Genomic DNA, 19,394 nt, shown 5'->3' with positions numbered 1-19,394 from the left:
TTAGATTAAAAAACAGAATCCATCCTTCTGCTGCATACAAGAAACACACCTCAACCTCAAAGACAGACATCTCCTCAGAGTAAAGGGTTGGGAAAAAAAATTTCTAATCAAATGGATCTAAGAAACAAGCTGATGTAGGTATCCTAATATCTCTAATAAAATAGACTTCAAACTAAAATCAATCAAAAGAGATAAAGAAGGACATTTCATATTAGTCACAGGAAAAATCCATCAAGAGAAATCTCAATACTATACTTCTATGCTCCAAATACAATGTATTTACATATGTAAAAGAAACATATCTAAAGTTTAAGTCACACATTAAACCCCACACACTAATAGTGGGAGACTTCACTACTCCACTTTCACCACTGGACAGGTCTGTCAGGCAAAAACTTAACAGAGAAATAAGAAAACTAACAGATGTTATGACTCAAATGGACTTAACAGACATCTATAGAACATTAAAGAATAAACCTTCTCAGCACCTCAGGGAACCTTCTCAAAAATTGACCACATACTAGGTAACAAAATAAACCTCAATAGACACAAAAAAAATGGAACAACTAACCAGGAGATCAACAAAAAAAATAAAACAATAGACTGAACCACTACCCATTATAATAATTACATTAAATTTTAGTAAACTAATCATTCTAATTAAAAGCAACGCTTAGGCAAATTAAAGCAATGCTGTCTCAGTTGGGTTTTTTTTTTTCTCTGATGAAATATCCTGACCAAAAGCATACTGGGGAGGAAAGGGTTTATTCCACCCTACAGTTCCACAGCACAGTGCGGTGCGTCTGTCTCTGAGGGAAGTCAAGGCAGGAGCATGTTTACAGGCTTAACACATGGTCTGACATTGAAAGTACAATGTTCAAGTGACAGGCCCCAGATAGTTAGTACTTATACGAGGCTGTATTTTATAAATATTTAAGCACTCTTAAATATACAACCTCAACAAGTTTTAATAGAAGTCCAGGCTTAAAATGCCATGGAATATGTTCTCTGATTAAAAATAGAATTAAATTAGATATTAAATGTTATGTATCTGGAAAAAATTTAGATATGTGGAAATTCTAGAATACCTCTCAATGAAAAAAATTCTAGGGTAAAATAAAACATTCTCTTCAAAGTAAATAACAGTGAAAATATAGTAATCAGAATTAATGTAATTTTACTAAACATTACAATTATTTATCTAAACAAAAAACCCCAAGGAATTATCATCTTAGCACATTCTGAGTCACTTTAAAGCACCTCAAGGGCTGGAGAGAGGACTCAGTGGTTAAGAGTGCTTGCTGCTCTTGCAGGGGACCTCAGTTCCCAGCACTCGGATTTGGTGGGTCACAACTGCCCATCCACACGTCTCTGGAGGGCCTCCCAGCCTCTTCTGGACTCCACGGGGACCCATACTTATATGTTTGAGGTTAAGTCATGGTCCACTGAGCCCAAAATAGAATTGCTTGAAGTAAAATTGCCACACCAAGCTGCTGTGGTTTGAATAGGAAGTGCTCTCAGGGGCTCAGCCTTCAGCCTGGCTGCTGGTGCTGTTTGGGGGTCTGTGGGATCTTCAGGAGTTTGAGCTTCACTGGAGGAAGTGGAAGCTTCATGGTAATGCTCTATGTCTTGAGAGTAGACTCAACGAGAGCAGTCAGTCTCCTGTACTGCTGTCATGCCTTCCTTGTCCTGTGTCTCTTACTGGGAGACACCAAGTATCTCTGGAACGTAAGCCAGAGTAAACCCCTTTGCCTTAAGTTGGTTTAGTCATGGTGGTTTATGATAGCAACAGGCAAAGAAACTGAAACATTAGGTACATCCTCAAGTCTATGCAGAGTAATACCGGTAAGAGAAGGTCCTGGCAAATTTTCACTTAAAATTTTGTATATTTTAACTAAGATGGCTAGTAAATTATGATGATGAGCAAATTGTGATGGTATACAATTTCTGGGAGATTTTTACTAAGTGGGGATTTAAGCATATACATAAGAATAAACCTATAACCTAGGGCATAGATACTAATGCTTTTTTTTAATTTTAAAATTTAGGAATGTGAAACAAAAATAATAGGTAGATGGCTGGAGGCACAGCCCAGTGGTTGAAGATTTGCATAGAACACATGAAGCTCTAAGTTTAACATAATTCCAGTGCTGCCCCCCAAAGGCTAAAATATAATACGTAGTAATGATCATGACTAAGCATGCATAGCTTCATGTTTCTTTCTCCAGGTCAGCTAATAGCAAATCAATACAGACTTAAAAGACTCTAGTTTACCCTTGCTGATTCTCTGGATCAACTCATCTCTCTAGTTCCCTAGGTGTGACCTGCCAAATAGTGGCCAGGGGCATGCTCAGTGTCGGAAGAGGGCAAGCGTAAAGAATGCAGGAGAAGCCCCCTCAATGACTGGTTGATTGGAAACCAGTTCTTGGCAGTTACTGTAATTGTATCCTCTAACCATAGCTCCAAAAATTGCCTGAGCTACACATGAAAAGATCAACAGGTTTATGTATTTATGCTTTTAAGTAAATATTTAAATTAAATGTGCATAGCTTTAGCATATGCATAATTTTGTGTTGTCTTCATACACAAGACTACATCATATCAGATTAAACTGCTTTACACTCATACCTTTGGGTTCTAAACTTCACTTGGATTGTGACACATAAAAACAAAGTTATTTGAACTAGTTTAAATGGCTACAAAAGAGTCACAAACACACAAATCACACCCACCTCTGTTTTATCCTTAAGAAAATGAAGAAATCTGGGACTCAGCTTTAGATTTTCTTCTTTTGGTCCTAAGGGAATCCAAACACACAAAAAATGATTTAAAAAATCACTTCTAATTTCTCCACTACTAGTAAATATTTTAACATAAGATTTTTATTGATTCTTTGGGAATTTCACCATGCACTAGGAATATTCAGTTCCCAGTCATTCCAAGTCCCACCCCACCCTGAGATCTCCCGCCCCCAAAATGAAAAAGAATAAAAATTACAAAAATAGAGAAAAGATCCAAGTCCTATTTGTGTTATCTAAGGACTCACTGGAGCAGGGTCAAAGTCTCAAGTGGCCTGTTCCTTAAATAGAACTGACTCATTACTCTCCCGCACCCCTACCAGAAGCCTTCAGTTGTGGGGAGCTAACCTCAGCTTCCTTATTACACTTTTTAAGAGTTCTTTGAAGGCTTCCTGTTTAGGCTGCCACTTTCAGTGGTGGGGGGCAGTGGGAGAGTTGGGGAGGTAGGGGTTGTCACAGAATCCTTCCAGGTCCCTCTTTCTCAACTGTGTGTCTTCAGTCATTGATATCACTGCAAAAGTGGCTTCCCTGCTATTTATAGACAGGGGGATCATGGATAATGAGCTTCCACATGGCTTCTGGTGACAGTACAGACCATGAACCTGGCCCCTGACAAGGCCCTTGGAGGCAGCCTGAGCCAAGGACATCTACATGGCTTCAGGCAGCAACAAAAACCAGGAACATCTGTTGACTTTCGGCGGCAATATGGGCCATGGGCATCAACACAGACCCTGGCTTCAATAAGACCCTGGACCCAGACATGGCCCTGGGCAGCAGCACGGACTTGGACATCCCCATGGTTTCAGGTGGTAACCACCGGTCACCCACCTCAGCCTGGTCCTTCCTCATTGTTGTCGCGTCTCTAGTTCTGCCTCTTTCCACAGAGCACATACCCTCTGTATTTCCATCTTACCCACCACTCCATCACACATCGTTCATCTTCCACTGCCTGTCCTACTAGTACATTTTTTAGACATATACTTTAATAATCTTATATGCTTACATATGCAATATTTTTGTATTTGTAGAAAGAAATCCATTTCAAAATGTGTCAAGTTCTTCATCTCATTTATTTATTGATTTCTATAGATATGTATGTGCACGGGCGCATGCATGACAGAGCATGTGCAGACATCAGAGGACCACCTGTGGGAATCTGTTGTCCTTTTCCACCAGGTGGATCCCAGGGATTCAACTCAGGTCATCAGGCTTGGCAGCAAGCACCTTTGCCAACCTCTGAAATTATTTCCTTTAAAAGTGAGGGTTTTAAATGATAGAATATACTTTTCAAATATTTATTTGTTATGCAACACTATTTTATTTTCTTGGAAAAGAACTTTCTAAATAAAATAGAAGCATGCATATTATTCAAAATAACACTTAAGTTGTAAAATAATCTTTAATAAAACATTGGAAAAGAAAAGTATTCTCTTTGACCCGTATTTCCTTTTCTCTAATTATGTATGCTATTTGTTTATATTATTACATAATAGATTTTCTTAATATAAGCATAGTATATGGGACAAATATCTGAGCTTTGGTTTTAAATAATGCTGCAACTCAAACCAAATGCATTTATGTAAGTTATATTATCTTGAGAAGTTAACCTCTTTGACCTTTCTGTCTCATCTGTTAGCTCCAAATATTAGCAATTATCATACATGTATGCTTTGAGGACTAAATAATATAATAGATAAATCAAACAATATGGAGTCTGGTTATTTATTCAGCTGATATAGAGTAGGCTAGAAGAGTAGGTGCTAGGCCCTGAATTGGGATCACTCAATAGCACTGCATACATCTTAACGGATAACAGAAGACTCCAAGTGACTGAAAAGAGAATGTGTTCGGACAGAGGGGAAATCCAGTTGTGCTGAAAGGAGGCTGGTGAAGAGGCAGCGGCTTAAGAGACAGTGAATGAAGTCCATCCTGTTGGCGAAGTTCAGAACACTCAGTGTCTTTGTAGGGAGAGCACATTTCCAAGTAAAGGAGGTGAGAAGCCAGTGAAGAGGCTTTAGAAAGGGATGCTAATCCCTTTTCAAAGACCACTGAGACTGCACAAAAGCAAATGGTTTAGAAACCTCTGTGGTCACAATGGAAAGTCAGGCAGTGAGCAATAGCTCTCTTTTAGAAGGTAACTAAGATATTAGGATGAAGTATTTTTTTTTCTGATAAAAAATGCAAGTTTTGTTATTGTCTTGTTTGATTTTAATCAAGAAGTTTTGTTCTTTGACAATTTTGTGAGTACGAGGCACAAGCCAGTAAGCAGCATTCTTCCATGACCTCTGCCTTAATTCCTGCCTCAGGTTCCTGCCCTGGCTACTCTCCATGATGGACTGTCAGCTGAAAAGCCGAGCTAAATGGACACGTTCCTCCCTGCATTCATCACTTTTCTCTTGCTGTGATAAAGCACCAAGACCAAGGCAACTCATAGAAGGAAATGTTTATTTGGGCCTATGATTCCAGAGGGATACGAGTACTCGGTGCTGAGCAAAGGTATGACAAGAAACAGTAGACGTGGTGACAAGATCAGGAAGCTGATTTCACATCTTGAACGCCAAGCATGAAGCAGTGACAGCAAACTGGAAATAGCATGAATCTTTAAACTCTCAAAGCCCGCATACTGGCATACTTCCTCCAACAAGACTGCACCTCTTAAACGTCCCCCCAAACAACGCCACCAAGTGGTAGTCAAGAGTTCAAATGCATGAGCTGTGGGGGATGTTCTCATTTAAGCCAGCACACTCCCCCCAGTTTCTTTCCATCATGGTGTTTTATCACAGCAAACTAGGGCACCTAGACTCAGAAAGGGTAGCTATTATACAAGAGTTCAGTGCTGTTGACATCTTGGTTACACGTAACTGGGAAGACGGAGAGGATGAAAGAACTCACACCAGGAAACAAGCTAGTATTTAAATAAGCAAAAGGTGATTGGATCAGGATGGCAGCAGAAATGGTGAAAATCCTGAACTCAAGATGAATTAGCATAGAGAGGTTTCGCTGGGCTTTGGGAGTGGGGAGAAAAGGAAATCAGGGGTGACTCTGAAGCTTCACATTTGCATTGCTTCTCTGTCCAGTGTTCTGTGTTGAGAATGCTGGAGGAGGAGGGGGAAAAGGATGCTTAGCACGTGTGGTGGGGACAGGGAATCCTAAGTCTTGCCCTACTCATTGGATTCAAGATGCCTGTGTGAGGTCTGAGATGGCAGAGAGGTATCTGACATTCAGACTCTTATGCATCAAAGTTAGAAAGAGTATAATAGTATTTCTATGGTACGTTTGAAGTGTGTGTATGTGTGTGTGTGTGTACGTGCATGCGCATGTGCATGCACGTGCGAGTGAATGAGAGAGAGAGAGAGAGAGAGAGAGAGAGAGAGAGAGAGAGAGAAAGGAGGGGAAGTGCAAAAGGTGATGGGGAGAGACGCATCAAGGCTGACCCCCCACCCTCACCGGAAAGAGAGACCTAAAGTTTAACATTTATTTATCTTTAACTTGTATGACTGTTTTACAATGTATGTGTACTGTGAATGAGCCTGGGGCCAGTAGAGGCCAAAGATGGCATTGGTTCTCCTGTAACTGATGGAGACAGATGGCTGTGAACTGCCATGTGGGTTTGGGGAACCAAGCCTTGGTCTTCTGCAAGAGCATCAAGTATTTTTAATTCCTGATCCATCTCTCCAGTTCCAGACCCAAACTTTGGCATAATTGGTTATCTTTGTTGTGCTTCCCTGGGGAAGGCAAATTTTCTAGTTTACCATATCACCAGCTAAGTAAAGAGCACTTTAAGAGTTAAATTCCTGCCCCTGTTTGTTGGCTTCTGTGTTGACAGACACCTTTAACCTCCAGTGTTCTTGTTACACTCGGCTCACAGAGATATACCTTTAGGACCCTCAGTAAGTCATTCAGTTGCCTTAGAGAACCCAAAGCCTGCCTAAGACCAGAGGTCCTGGAGTTCTGAGGTGGAAACTCTTCCAAACATTCAACAAGTGATTCTACTCAGGGATTTCCCATTTCCTGGCTCTGGTGCTTTCTTGATGTGGGATTCACCTCTGTATGCTGTGAATACTATTGGCTAATAAAAAAGCTGTCTTGAGCCTGTGATAGGGTAGAGTAGAGCTAGGCATGGAAAACTAAACTGAATGCTGGGAGAAAGAAGGCGGATTCAGAGAGAAGCCATGTTGTCCCACCTGAGACAGACATTGGAACTTTACCTGGTAGTAAACTACAGCCTCATGGCGATACACAGATTAATGAAGATGGGCTAATTTAAGGTATGAGTTAGCCAGAAATATGCTTAAGCTATTGATCAAATAGTATTTCAAGTAATATGGTTTCTGTGTGATTATTTTGGGAGTCTGGGCGGCCGGGAAATGAACAAGTGACCTCCTATTACACTTTCTGTCACCTTTATGTAGCAAAATAACTGTGGTACCTTCCACTTTGACGTCCATCATAAGGCTTGTCTGGCTTCTGCCTTAAAAGTGCTTTCTGTTGTGTTTCTATTTTTCCTAGGTTACGGTTTGTTTTGCCACTGAAGGTTCTTTTCTATCCTGTTCTGTCTGGGTATTTCAGAACTTAGACTGTTAAAATGGGTGACATAGCCCCCATTCCTCCTGACAGTTCCTTGGGATCTGCTAGCCTCAGGCCATGAGAAAGGAATCAGGCTATATGGGACGATAGCCCTCGTAAAGAATGGTTCAGCCCCAGCCTGGCTGTCAGCTTCACCTGCAGAAACAATATGCCCAGGTACTAAAAGCAACTCAAATATTTAGTCAAACCTCAAACACCAGCTGTAACTTCCGAGTATCTACCCAAGCATGTGTGTATGCACATATATCTGCTTCCCAGGCCCTCTAAGGACACTTAACCTTCATCCCATAGAAAGGCTGGGGCCCCTCTCTGATCCAGTAAAGCATCCTCAGCCTGTTGATGGGGTCTGTCTGCTTCTCTGTCTGTTTTCTGACATAGGGAGATACTAGAGATATATCCCAGGAGGCCTTAAGAAGAGAGGTACCAAAGCAAAAGCATCTAAACCTGGCTTAGTGGGTTTAGGGCTGACAAGAATCATATGCATTTTCAGAATAGAGCTGTCATGCACACTGGAAATGCACTGATATGGACCCTCGGACCACACAAAATCATCACGACGGTGACTATAACCTGTATTTCACAGAGGGCTTGATGGGAGAATTTACAAAGCACTGGAGTTTAACACGAAATTCTCTTGGCTGGCAGACATTGCCTAGAGTGTATGGAGGCAAGGCCATGAAAGGGAAATGAGCGTCTGCCGTGGAGCTAGGTCACTGGAAACTTGAGTGTTCCAGGGAGAAAGAGATGCTAGAAGCTGGAAGTCCTAGCTGCCCTGGAACCTGGTTCTGAGGAAGATGGAGGAGGCCTGGGATTTACGGCTCAGACAGCCAATTATAGTAACTCCCCCAGAGTCTCAGGTAAAACTCAAAGAGACATGATATCCTTTGACTTTGCTGGTGGATATTGGGGTTAGTTAGTAATAGATCATCTGATCACAAAAGCCCCCCCCCCCCCCCAAAAAAAAAAACCAGGATGGCGAGCAATCCTGATCAACTGTGGTTTCTGATATCTCTGGAATGTAAAAGAGACAGGGCTCGATTCTGATGCTTTTGGTGGTGGTGGTGGTGGTGGTGGTGGTGGTGGTGGTGGTGGTGGTGGTGGTTGTGGTGGTGGTGGTGGTGGTAGTGTGTGTTCTCTTAAACTGGGTCTTACTTACTCCGATCTTGACTCTGCAGCAAAGGCTGGTCTTGAATTCTCAATCCTACAGTCCCTACCCCTCAAGCATTGGGATTACAAGCACGTGCCACCATATTTTGGTTAAGAAACACAGTTTCAACTTATATAGTCCTCTTTAGGGGAAGGATCATTAAGTAGCTGGCATAGATAAGTTATTTTTTCCTAGAAGGCCAGCGGTTCCACCCACAGGCTCCTCTGGAGCGGTGGTTCTCAACCTTCCTAATACTGTGACCCTTCAGTAGTACCTCATGTGGTGGTGTCCCCACATGATTTATTTTCATTGCTACTTCATGACTGTAATTTTACCGCTGTTATGAATCGTCATGCAAATGTCTATTTTTTTCAGATGGTTTTAGGTGACCTCTGTGAAAGGGTCATTCAAGCCCATAGGGGTTGCGACCCACAGGTTGAGAACCACATGTTGAGGTGGAAATTGTCTGGCAGGCCATGTGGGCTAGCAAGCTTCTACAGCTCATTGCACGCTGACACTCGTTCCCAGGCTTAACTGGTCTGGATTTGAGCCTCAGCATTCTGCTTCTGCCATAGAAAAGGCTGTAGGCTGCTTGTCCTGGCTTGATTTCTGTTGCTGGGATAAAACACTCAGAACAAAATGCCACTTGAGGAGGCAAGGATTTATCTGGCGTATACTTCCAGGCCACCATCCATTGTTGAAAAAGTCAGGGCAGTGATTCAAGCAAAACATGCAAGAATTCTTCTTGCTGGCTTGCTCTCCAACTTGCTCTCAGGCTTCTACTTACCTAGCTTTTTTTTTTTTCATCCATTATAGTACCTGCTTAAGGAATGGTGCTGCCCACAGTGGGCTGGACTCTTCTGCATCAATCAGTAATCAAGCCAATATGGACATACCCACAAAAAGCCAATCTCATCTAAGCAATTTCCCTACTGAGGCGTCTCTCAGATGACTGGGTCAAGACTAACCAGAACACTGGAGGTTTACTGAACCTGGAAAACACAACTGGACAAGAAATGAGAAAAGAATGGCATTCCTCCTGGCCTCCAGGGCGGGGGGGTGGGGACCAATGGTTAAACAACTGCATGAATTAGTTTTTGGAAAGTGGCTACAATAAGCTGTGGATTAGAGGGCTGGGATTATCTGAAGTCATATGGAGAACATAACATTAGCTAGATATATATCTTATCTTAAGGAATAACAATAACACAAAGACTAACCTCAACAAAACAGATTTTATACAGCCAAGGTCAAGACCTATCCCAGGACTGACAAGTCAACTTTATTCAAATACCAAAGTAAGAGAGTTCAAATACATGCTAATCTGTGTTGCTACCTTTTCAAGGTAGGTTGAAGTGTTTCCCGCATAGACTGACAAAGCAACAGAAGTTATTAAAGCCTGACTGAGAGAGGTTACCCTCTATTTTGGTCTATTTTATAACATAATGATAACTGTCCTACCTTTATTTTTGAGCTAACACAACAGGCAAACAAACATGAATCAAATGGATGTTACCTATATCCCAGTGGCCCCGAACCTCAGATGAGGTAGAAAGGATGAGTCATGCTTTGGAAAGGACAATGTTGAAATTGTGCCATGATGCACCTGCACTGAGAAGCTAAGAGCAGCTTCCCTAAGGTTCCCTTGACTTGAGCCCTCATGACATTGTTTATGGACATCCGCTCCAGACCATGCTCACACTGGGTGACTGGGAAAGAGGGTGGGGATGGAAAATCCAGAATCATGTTTGTAAACGTATCTAGAATGAATGCATGTGCTAGAGATTCTGCTGTTGGTGACAAGGTTCTGTTGAAAATCAGAAACATGTGCTCTCTGGGAGACTGAGATGTGGACTGGCCCATGGAAGGTGGTTCAGTTTGCTGGAGTTAAGCCTCGGCTATACAATGTAAGGTAAAGGCTACATCAGAGACTCACAGACATCCACATGGACAGGAGATCTGAAATGGACTCTGCTCATGAACAGCAAGCACCAGGGGCTAGGAAGGCTCACAGGCTGTCCCAGAAGGCACACCAGACTTATGGGTGTGATGATTGACACCGGCTGTCAACTTGACAGGATCCAGACTTACACCAGAGACAAGTCTATGAACATGCTTGTGTGGAATTATCTACATGAGGTTGACTGAGGTGAGAAGACCCACCCATTCCCTGACCTGAGATCCCGAGCTACATCCATGGGGAAAAGGGAACTGAGTTTGCATCCGTCTCTCTGCTCCTGTCCACTGATGCTACACTAGACATCTTAAGCTTCTCTGCCATGGTGGGCTGTAACCCCGGAGCTTCTCAAGCCATTTTTTTTTGTCAGAATATGTTATCACAGCAACAGCAAAAGTAACTAACTCCTGGGGCAAGAAAAAGAGGGCCGCTTCCCACACACTAAACTTCTGAGTGGAAAGCACACCAGCAGATCACTCATTTCTGACCATGCATATACTCGTGAACACTTGAGAGGTCACTTCAGGACTCTTACACAGAAGCTGAGCATCTTAGTCTATGGTAGAAGCTGTTGGGGCTATTAGACAGTAATCAGGTCAAGTTGGGGAAGCAGCCCTAAAAAATGGGCTACTGTAGATCATTTAGTACTGAGAGGTGCCATAAAGAATGCAGAAGGGTGCTGTTTTAACCCCACAGATAAAGCTTAGTTGGCTGGACCTAAAGCTAAAGCAGCTGATGACACCGTCTCTGACAAAGAATAGACGAGGACTCTAGTGTCACCTTTTGTGCCTCCTGGCTCCCAAGCCTTCCTGGCCTCAGGGCAGCCTTCCTGCTTTTCCCTTTGCTAGTACTCCCCTGAGCATCTGTCTGCTGTCGGAAAGGTGCTCTGACTTACTCAGCCTCCCTTGCTGGTAAGACGCTCAACTAGTAACGATATGCCCAGCTGCAGAAGCCAAACTTCATGTGAAGCCGATACGAGTTATTATTAACAGTAGGAAAGAATAGGAGACGGATAGGGGAGCTTCCTATTCTGCAGTATGAAAGCATGCTTAAACTTCACAGCCTTTGCATGAAAAGCAGCTCAGCCATGCACACTGCTAATGCTTTGTTTGCTCTGAGTTAACCTTTAACGTAGATAGAGTCTGGATGGTGACTCAGGAAAAACGCAGGGCTTGGGAGCTGGAGGCGTACACGAGCTCCTCACGACACAGAGAGAGCTGATAATGAGAAGAATGTACAGGGAGAGATAAGGAGAGAAGCAACAGCATCGTGAATCTCTCGGACAAGGCAGGCTTCTCGAGCTGGAGTTTAAGACAAAACTTTGAAATGATTAATTGCCTCGTACAGGCTCCCTAGACAATATACTAGCAGGTGCTGGCTCCAGGCAGATTTCCTGTGGTTTCTGAGATTGCTGGCTCTCTGCAATAAAATGAGCTATCGAGAGTCTGCTTTTTGATTGCTATAACATTCTGATTAGATTTTCAATAGCTATTCATTTCCTACATCTGTGTATGATGACCAAACATCCTGGTGACTCTCAGGTAAATCTTTCCCGAATGTATTGACTTAGTTAACCATGAGATTCCACCATCCCCAGAGGTAAGAAAGTTATCAGAAAGTCCCATTTATTCAATGATGCCCTTAGTGTCTGTGCTGCTGGGGTTATACATAGGAAGTGGTCTCCTGTGCCCATGTGCTGTAGAGTACTTCCCACTTTCTCTTCTATCAGGTTCAGTGTGTTCGGACTGATATTGAGGTCTTTAATCCATTTGGATTTGAGTTTTGTGCATGGTGATAGATATGGATCTATTTTCATTCTTCTACAGATTGACATCCAGTTTTGCCAGCACCATTTGTTGAAGATGCTCTCTTTTTTCCATTGTATACTTTTAGCTCCTTTATCGAAGATCAGGTGACCACTTCCTATGTATAACCCCAGCAGCACAGACACTAAGGGCATCATTGAATAAATGGGACTTCCTGAGGCTGAGAAGCTTCTGTAAAGCAAAGGACACTGTCACTAAGACAAAAAGACAACCCACTGACTGGGAGAAGATCTTCACCAACCCTGCAACTGACAAAGGTTTGATCTCCAAAATATATAAAGAACTCAAGAAACTAGACCGTAAAAGGCTAATCAACCCAATTATAAAATGGGGCACTGATCTGAACAGAGAATTCTCAACAGAAGAACTTCAAATGGCCAAAAGACACTTAAGGTCATGCTCAACTTCCTTAGCGATCAGGGAAATGCAAATCAAGACAACTTTAAGATACCACCTTACACCTGTCAGAATGGCTAAAATCAAAAACACCAATGATAGCCTTTGCTGGAGAGGTTGTGGAGAAAGGGGTACACTCACCCATTGCTGGTGGGAATGCAAACTTGTGCAACCACTCTGGAAAGCAGTGTTTCGGTTTCTCAGGAAATTCGGGATCAACCTACCCCTGGATCCAGCAATACCACTCTTGGGAATATACCCAAGAGAGGCCCTATCATACAACAAAAGTATATGCTCAACTATGTTCATGGCAGCATTGTTTGTAATAGCCAGAACCTGGAAACAACCTAGATGCCCTTCAACGGAAGAATGGATGAAGAAAGTATGGAATATATACATATTAGAGTATTACTCAGCAGTAAAAAACAAGGACTTCTTGAATTTTGCATACAAATGGATGGAAATAGAAAACACTATCCTGAGTGAGGTAAGCCAGACCCAAAAAGAGGAACATGGGATGTACTCACTCATATTTGGTTTCTAGCCATAAATAAAGGACATTGAGCCTATAATTCATGTTCCTAGAGAAGCTAAATAAGGTGAATCCAAAGACAAACACATAGGCATCCTCAGGAATATTAACCTTCATCAGGCGATGAAAGGAGACAGAGACAGAGACCCACACGGGAGCACCGGACAGAAATCTCAAGGTCCAAATCAGGAGCAGAAGGAGACGGAGCACGAGCAAGGAACTCAGGACCACGAGGGGTGCACCCACACACTAAGACAATGGGGATGTTCTATTGGGATCTCACCAAGGCCAGCTGGCCTAGGTCTGAATAAGCATGGGATAAATCCAGACTAGCTGAACATAGCGGACAATGAGGAATACTGAGAACTCAAGAACAATTGCAGTGGGTTTTTGATCCTACTGCACGTACTGGCTTTGTGGGAGCCTAGGCAGTTTGAATGCTCACCTTAGGAGACCTGGATAGAGGTGGGCAGTCCTTGGGCTTCCCACAGGTCAGGGAACCCTGATTGCTCTTCGAGCAGATGAGAGGGGGGGGGACTTGATCGGGGGAGGGGGAGGGAAATGGGAAGCGGTTGTGGGGACGAGGCAGAAATTCTTAATAAATAAATAAATTAAAATAAAAAAAAAAAAAAAAAAAAAAAAAAAAAAAAAAAAGAAAGTTATCAGAAAACATGGGAAACCTTTAGCTGAGATTCCACCACTTGTCTGTAACCTCAATGTTCCTACTGGTACAGTTGGAAAATACCTTGGCTTATGACTTTCCTTTGTGCCTTAACTATACTTCAAAAGCATACATTACCACATTGAAACACGTTATTAGGGGTGATCGGAGTCCATGTTCTTAGGCCATGGACACTCGTTTTGGGTTAAAAATAAACTATTTTATTTCTTTTGAGTGACAGTTGAGTTCGGTCTCAACAGTCTCAAAAGCTTAAAGCTGAAAATTGTGAGAAGGAGGGGATGAGCAAGTAAGTCTGGAGAAGTCGAAGAAAACAGAAATCAAAGCTGTTGTTTGGACTTGGCAACACTGGGGCCACTGGTAATTCTGGTCAGTGCCCTTTAAGCTGAGTAGCGAGGGAGGGAGCCTGCCTGGAGTGGGCTGGTGTTTAAGGAGGAATGGAGAGAGTAAAGACCATGCGCGGCATGTAAACACACATTTAGAGAATTTATGGAGCACCACACAGACAGAAGACATCGTGGGGCAGAGTGGAGCCAAGAAGCCTCCGTCCAGGAGGGTGATGACAGTGTACTCCATCAAGGTGACAATGACAGAGGAAATCAAAAGTAACAGGCGCCTTTGAAGCCCTCTGAAAATGTATAGAATACTTGGTCTGGAACCCCAGGTCCCTAAAACTTCTAATCCTGTAAGTATGCTTCTACTAAACAAGCTATTCATACTTGACTTTTCTTTTTTAGCTGCACGGAAAGTCTTAGGGTTGAGTTGAAAGAGAAGTTGGCATTTCTTTCTAGAAGAAACACAAGTAGTCCCACAGTAGAACTATTTCCTCTAGGTCTGACTTTACCGTTGGGCCTCATGACTCAACAAGAGCTGTGTTGACACGCAGGATGACTTGACCTTCTGTGTGGAAGGAAGTGAGGACAATACAGTCAGAGCTATTAACTTTCCTACTTAGGGGAGGCGAAGGTCACTAGGCTCTCAGGTGAGATTTCAGTCTCCATTTCCCCCACTCCTGCTCCTAGATGCAATAATTTTGATCCTGTGCACACGGCCTGGGAAGAAGGGATACCAGCAAATACAGAAGGTGGGAAGGTTGACTGGGGGTTAGGGTTCTTTGTTTTTTTTTGTTTGTTTGTTTTTTTCGAGACAGGGTGTCTCTGTGGCTTTGGAGCCTGTCCTGGAACTAGCTCTCTAGACCAGGCTGGTCTCGAACTCACAGAGATCCGCCTACCTCTGCCTCCCGAGTGCTGGGATTAAAGGCGTGCGCCACCATCGCCCGGCTGGGGGTTAGGGTTCTTAAGTAGCTGCTGAAAGAGGGACTTCCTGGTGGTATCCTGGCAAGAGCCATCCATGTTCCCGTAAACAACCCCTCACCCATGTATACTCATGGAAATAATCTGAATGGATTTTTGATTTATCAGACTCGACTTAAATGAAATTATTTTTCTTGGTCTGTTGGTACCCTATCTGTCTGGTGTCATTGCTATTTCTTCCTGTCTCCCCAGAAAAATAAATGAAACAACCATATAAACATAAAAATATATTTATAAAAATGTATTTGTGAACCAGGTATGATGGTGTATGCCTGGAGTCTCAGTTACCTGAAAAGATGAGCCAGAGAGATTTCTTGAGTCCAGGAGTTCAAGTCCAGTCCGGGCGAGAAGGTGAGATTACATCTAAATGTGTGTGTGTGTGTGTGTGTGTGTGTGTGTGTGTGTATGTATGTGGTGTATGTGCACACGCTTGTGATTATACAGTAGATGGAGGAGGATAAAGTAATTAATAAGTTACTACTTAATCGCACCCAGTAGCAACTGTAAGGAGAAATGAGTATATTACACCCAGCATTCCTCATTGACTTACTTTCTTCATAGTTTGCATCTGTTGCAAGAGCAGATGAATCTGGTTCTTTAAAGTCACTTCTGTGTTCAGGAGTACATTTGAAAGATGCGTGCCTGGAAGAAATAAAATTTACTCTGAAGGAAAATGGTCAGAAAATTTACAAAACAGATATAAACTTCTAATTTGGAGAAACATGTCCATTTTCCAGATTGAAGGCAGAAAACTGAGACTGACTGGGGAGGGAATTCCAAGTAGAGGGGACGGGACAAACCTACTTCTTGGGCAGGAATGAGGGCACACGGGGTGCCAGTAGTCACAAGCTGACCAGGACACACATCAGAACTTGGTTCCATGAGATTTGGGGGACAGATTTGAGTGGAAAGTGGGGACATATGGACTCAGGGACAGCTCATACATCAGATAGGATGACAGCACCTGTATATTATGTGGAGAATTTCACTTCGAGCTCTTTATTCTAGGTATTGCAACTGTCCCAAGAGGAGCACAGACATTCTAAGGAGGGAAACTTGTACCAGACTCTTTGAAATGGTGGACTCTGAAAGATTGAAATGTCTCAAAAAGTCCCGTGCTGAGCAAAGGAGAGGACTGAAGCCTCGCACCAGCCAGAGGAGCTGGTTTCTTAGAAAGAGACTTAGTACAGTGTCTACAGTTGTCACGGCTCAGAGCACACTGGGGAGGATGCAGTGAGGATGGGCAGGACCACAGTGCCTAGCTAGGCAGGCCTCTATTAACTTAAATTCCATGTCAGGACTCTGAAAGTGTGTGTGTGTGTGTGTGTGTGTGTGTGTGTGTGTGGACTAAATTCCATGTCAGGACTCTGAAAGTGTGTGTGTGTGTGTGTGTGTGTGTGTGTGTGTGTGTGTGTGGACTAAATTCTATGTCAGGACTCTGAAAGTGTGTGTGTGTGTGTGGACTACATGCCCCTGGACCTAATTTACTTGTTTCCCAATTTATTTAATGTGGCCACAGTGAACAACCCTGCTTTCTCTGCCTCCTGTTGTCATTTCTTTATGGTGTACTGAGGATGAGTGGCTGAACCTAGCTTGTTAGGATTAGGGGCACCTGAGTTTTGACCCAACAACTCTGGTTAACAGTATGGTGGCTAAGTGTTTTAAGTCCCACTTTGACTGAATCCAAGTTTACCTAAAGAACTGGCAGGTAATTCTCTCTGTGGGTATGTCTGTGAGGGTGTTTCTAGACTAGGTAGGTACAAGAGTTGGGGGACTCACACTATAGGCAAGTGCCATTCAATCCTCTGGGATTATAAATAAAACAAATCAACTCTCCCTCCTCCACAAATGATGCACTCATCTCTGGCTGTTCTTGGGTACCAAAGTTCTAGGTCCCTTGACCCTTGGGTTCCAAGACTCCAAATACTCCCACCTTCCCCCAGTTTCTCAGGCCTTCAACTTGAGACTGAAAATTAGACCTCCAACCTCTCATATGCTACTGTGGGGATGGTTTTGTTAAGAAATGCGGTTTGAAGCTTGCCTTACAGATCAAACAAACTGTAACCAAGTTAATGTATGTTTTGAGGCCATTTATAACAATGCATTTTTTTCTGTTTACATATGCTATACTCAACCTGTTGGAAATAAATTGACCTAAAAAAAAGCAAAAACAAAAACATTACAATCAGACTTACTATGCTTTGGCTCCGCAGAGTATCATGGTCCCTGTTTCTCTTTCATCGCCCATTCATGGCCCTGACTCCAAGCAAGGTGTGTGTATAAGATTTGGTGGCTAGACCTAAGACCATTTGCTGAAGCAACAGAATATTGAAAGCAATGCTTCAACTTCCACAAGTGCTGAAAGCAACACGTGGGTACAGACTGGTGGTGTGTGACAATATCTGCTCGTGTCCTTGTGTGCTACTGAGCCCAAAGAGTCAGAAACACAGTATCATCCTTAATGAGGCTGCTGCTCTATAAAACTGTTAAGGCAGAAGTTCCTCATCCCTTTCCAATACATACTTTGCTGTTCAATAAATAGGAAGAGAGGACTTTGTTCAGGAGCAGAGATCAGAGCTCTTCCGAACGAATCACTCCCTCCCTAGAGCTGAGATGGAAGGTGGAAGCCACTACACTGGGCAAGTTTTAGTTTCTCACAGTATCAGATAGTCTGAGACAAACAGAGCGCTTTAAAATGTTCAGCAGAATTATGATAGCTACGTTTTTGACTTCTTAGGGCCACATGACTTATCTTCTCTGATCTCTGCTCCTGTCGTAAGTACAGATGAAGCAGCAGTGCCTTCAGGTTCCATGTGAAGATCGAAGAACAGGGGCGTGGTCAAATACTCTTTCCTTTGTTCAAGCTGAACGTTGGCTTTCTGCAATGAAGCCAAAACGAAAAGGTAAGTGCTCTTTATACATGCAAAATTCTGTACAACAAGAACAAAAGTTAACCCCCCTTCTCTCCACACACACACACACACACACACACACACACACACACACACGGGGGGAGCACAGAGAGAGAGAGAGAGAGAGAGAGAGAGAGAGAGAGAGAGAGAGCACAGAGAGAGCACAGAGAGAGAAGAGAATTCATGTGTAAAGGAATAATGGAAAATATTTCAGATTTAAAATTAAAGACTGAAAACATTACACACTAAAATCTGAAAAGAGCCTTGTACCTTTACTGTATGACATGTATGGCGCCTTCCCCATCCATTTAATAAAAGCAACGCCCCATAACCATGCAGGGGCCCTTCTAACTCTAAATTTTTAGAATTAAAGGAGAGACCTATAAAATTGCTCATTTCCTCTGAATTGAAACCTTCCTGCCTGGAAGGAAGAGGGAGGGCTGGAAGACAGGAAGCTCATGGAATTTATAAGACTCGGGAAGTTGAGAAAGTTAAAGATTTTTTTAATGTCCCACCCTGACTTATAGACGTTGTAACCAGCTGCTGGGGAAGAGGAGCCTCTTCCATGGAGCCACGTGCAAGTTGGGAAGGGAACCCAGGGATGTGGCTTTTATGTGTTATCATCAATGCTGGGTTGGGTTGTTTGGTGATATATGAGTTTTGCATACTCTCATAAGAAACCCCAATAAACTCATTGGCTCGCCAGTTCTTTGATCTATTGTCTGTGCTCCATCTGTGATAAGCAGATATTTGCTGTGTCTCTCCAGAACAGAACCAAATACTCACATCTACACAGGGACCACCAAGCAAATATGATTTGGAAAGGTGAAGCTACATGCCACTTGTAATGGGTAATAAGACATGCTACTGATGTTAATCCATGTGAGGGTAGAGCATCCTTTGTATGCAATCCTGACATGGCTGTCTTTCCTGTGTGGTATGAGATACTGGGCTTCCTTTCTATAGTATCATTTGCATGTTTCCTGTTATGGGTGATAAGACATGCAACCAGGATGGAGCCATCTGAGAGTTCAGCATCTTTGCAAGATATCCAGGGTGATCATCTTTCTCTAAGTGAAAGGTGGTCACATTCTTCTTGGATGACTGAAGTCTATGACGTAAGTAAGGAGATGCTCTCCAACTGGCTAATGGATAAGGTAATATATTAGAATCCTTGGAAATGACATGGGTATGATGGTAAGGGGGGTATGGCATCACTTGTATGGTCTGCGCTTGTAACCGAGGTT

The 19,394-nt window shown here is 42.9% G+C and overlaps 1 long non-coding RNA gene across 1 annotated transcript; it reads left to right on the top strand.

The window, feature by feature from the left end:
- The first annotated feature begins 14,910 nt into the window (after window positions 1–14,910).
- Window positions 14,911–18,844, top strand: LOC121448910. The gene is made up of 5 exons (XR_005974397.1): window positions 14,911–15,006; window positions 15,492–15,586; window positions 17,449–17,506; window positions 18,021–18,138; window positions 18,675–18,844. It is a non-coding gene; the product is annotated as an uncharacterized LOC121448910 (long non-coding RNA).
- The last annotated feature ends 550 nt before the right edge of the window (window positions 18,845–19,394 follow it).

Source organism: Microtus oregoni, unplaced genomic scaffold (assembly GCF_018167655.1).
Source record: "Microtus oregoni isolate MIOR12 unplaced genomic scaffold, Mior012 000005F_ref0000423, whole genome shotgun sequence".
Lineage (NCBI taxonomy): Eukaryota > Metazoa > Chordata > Mammalia > Rodentia > Cricetidae > Microtus > Microtus oregoni.
This window is presented reverse-complemented; position numbering and strand designations above follow the sequence as displayed.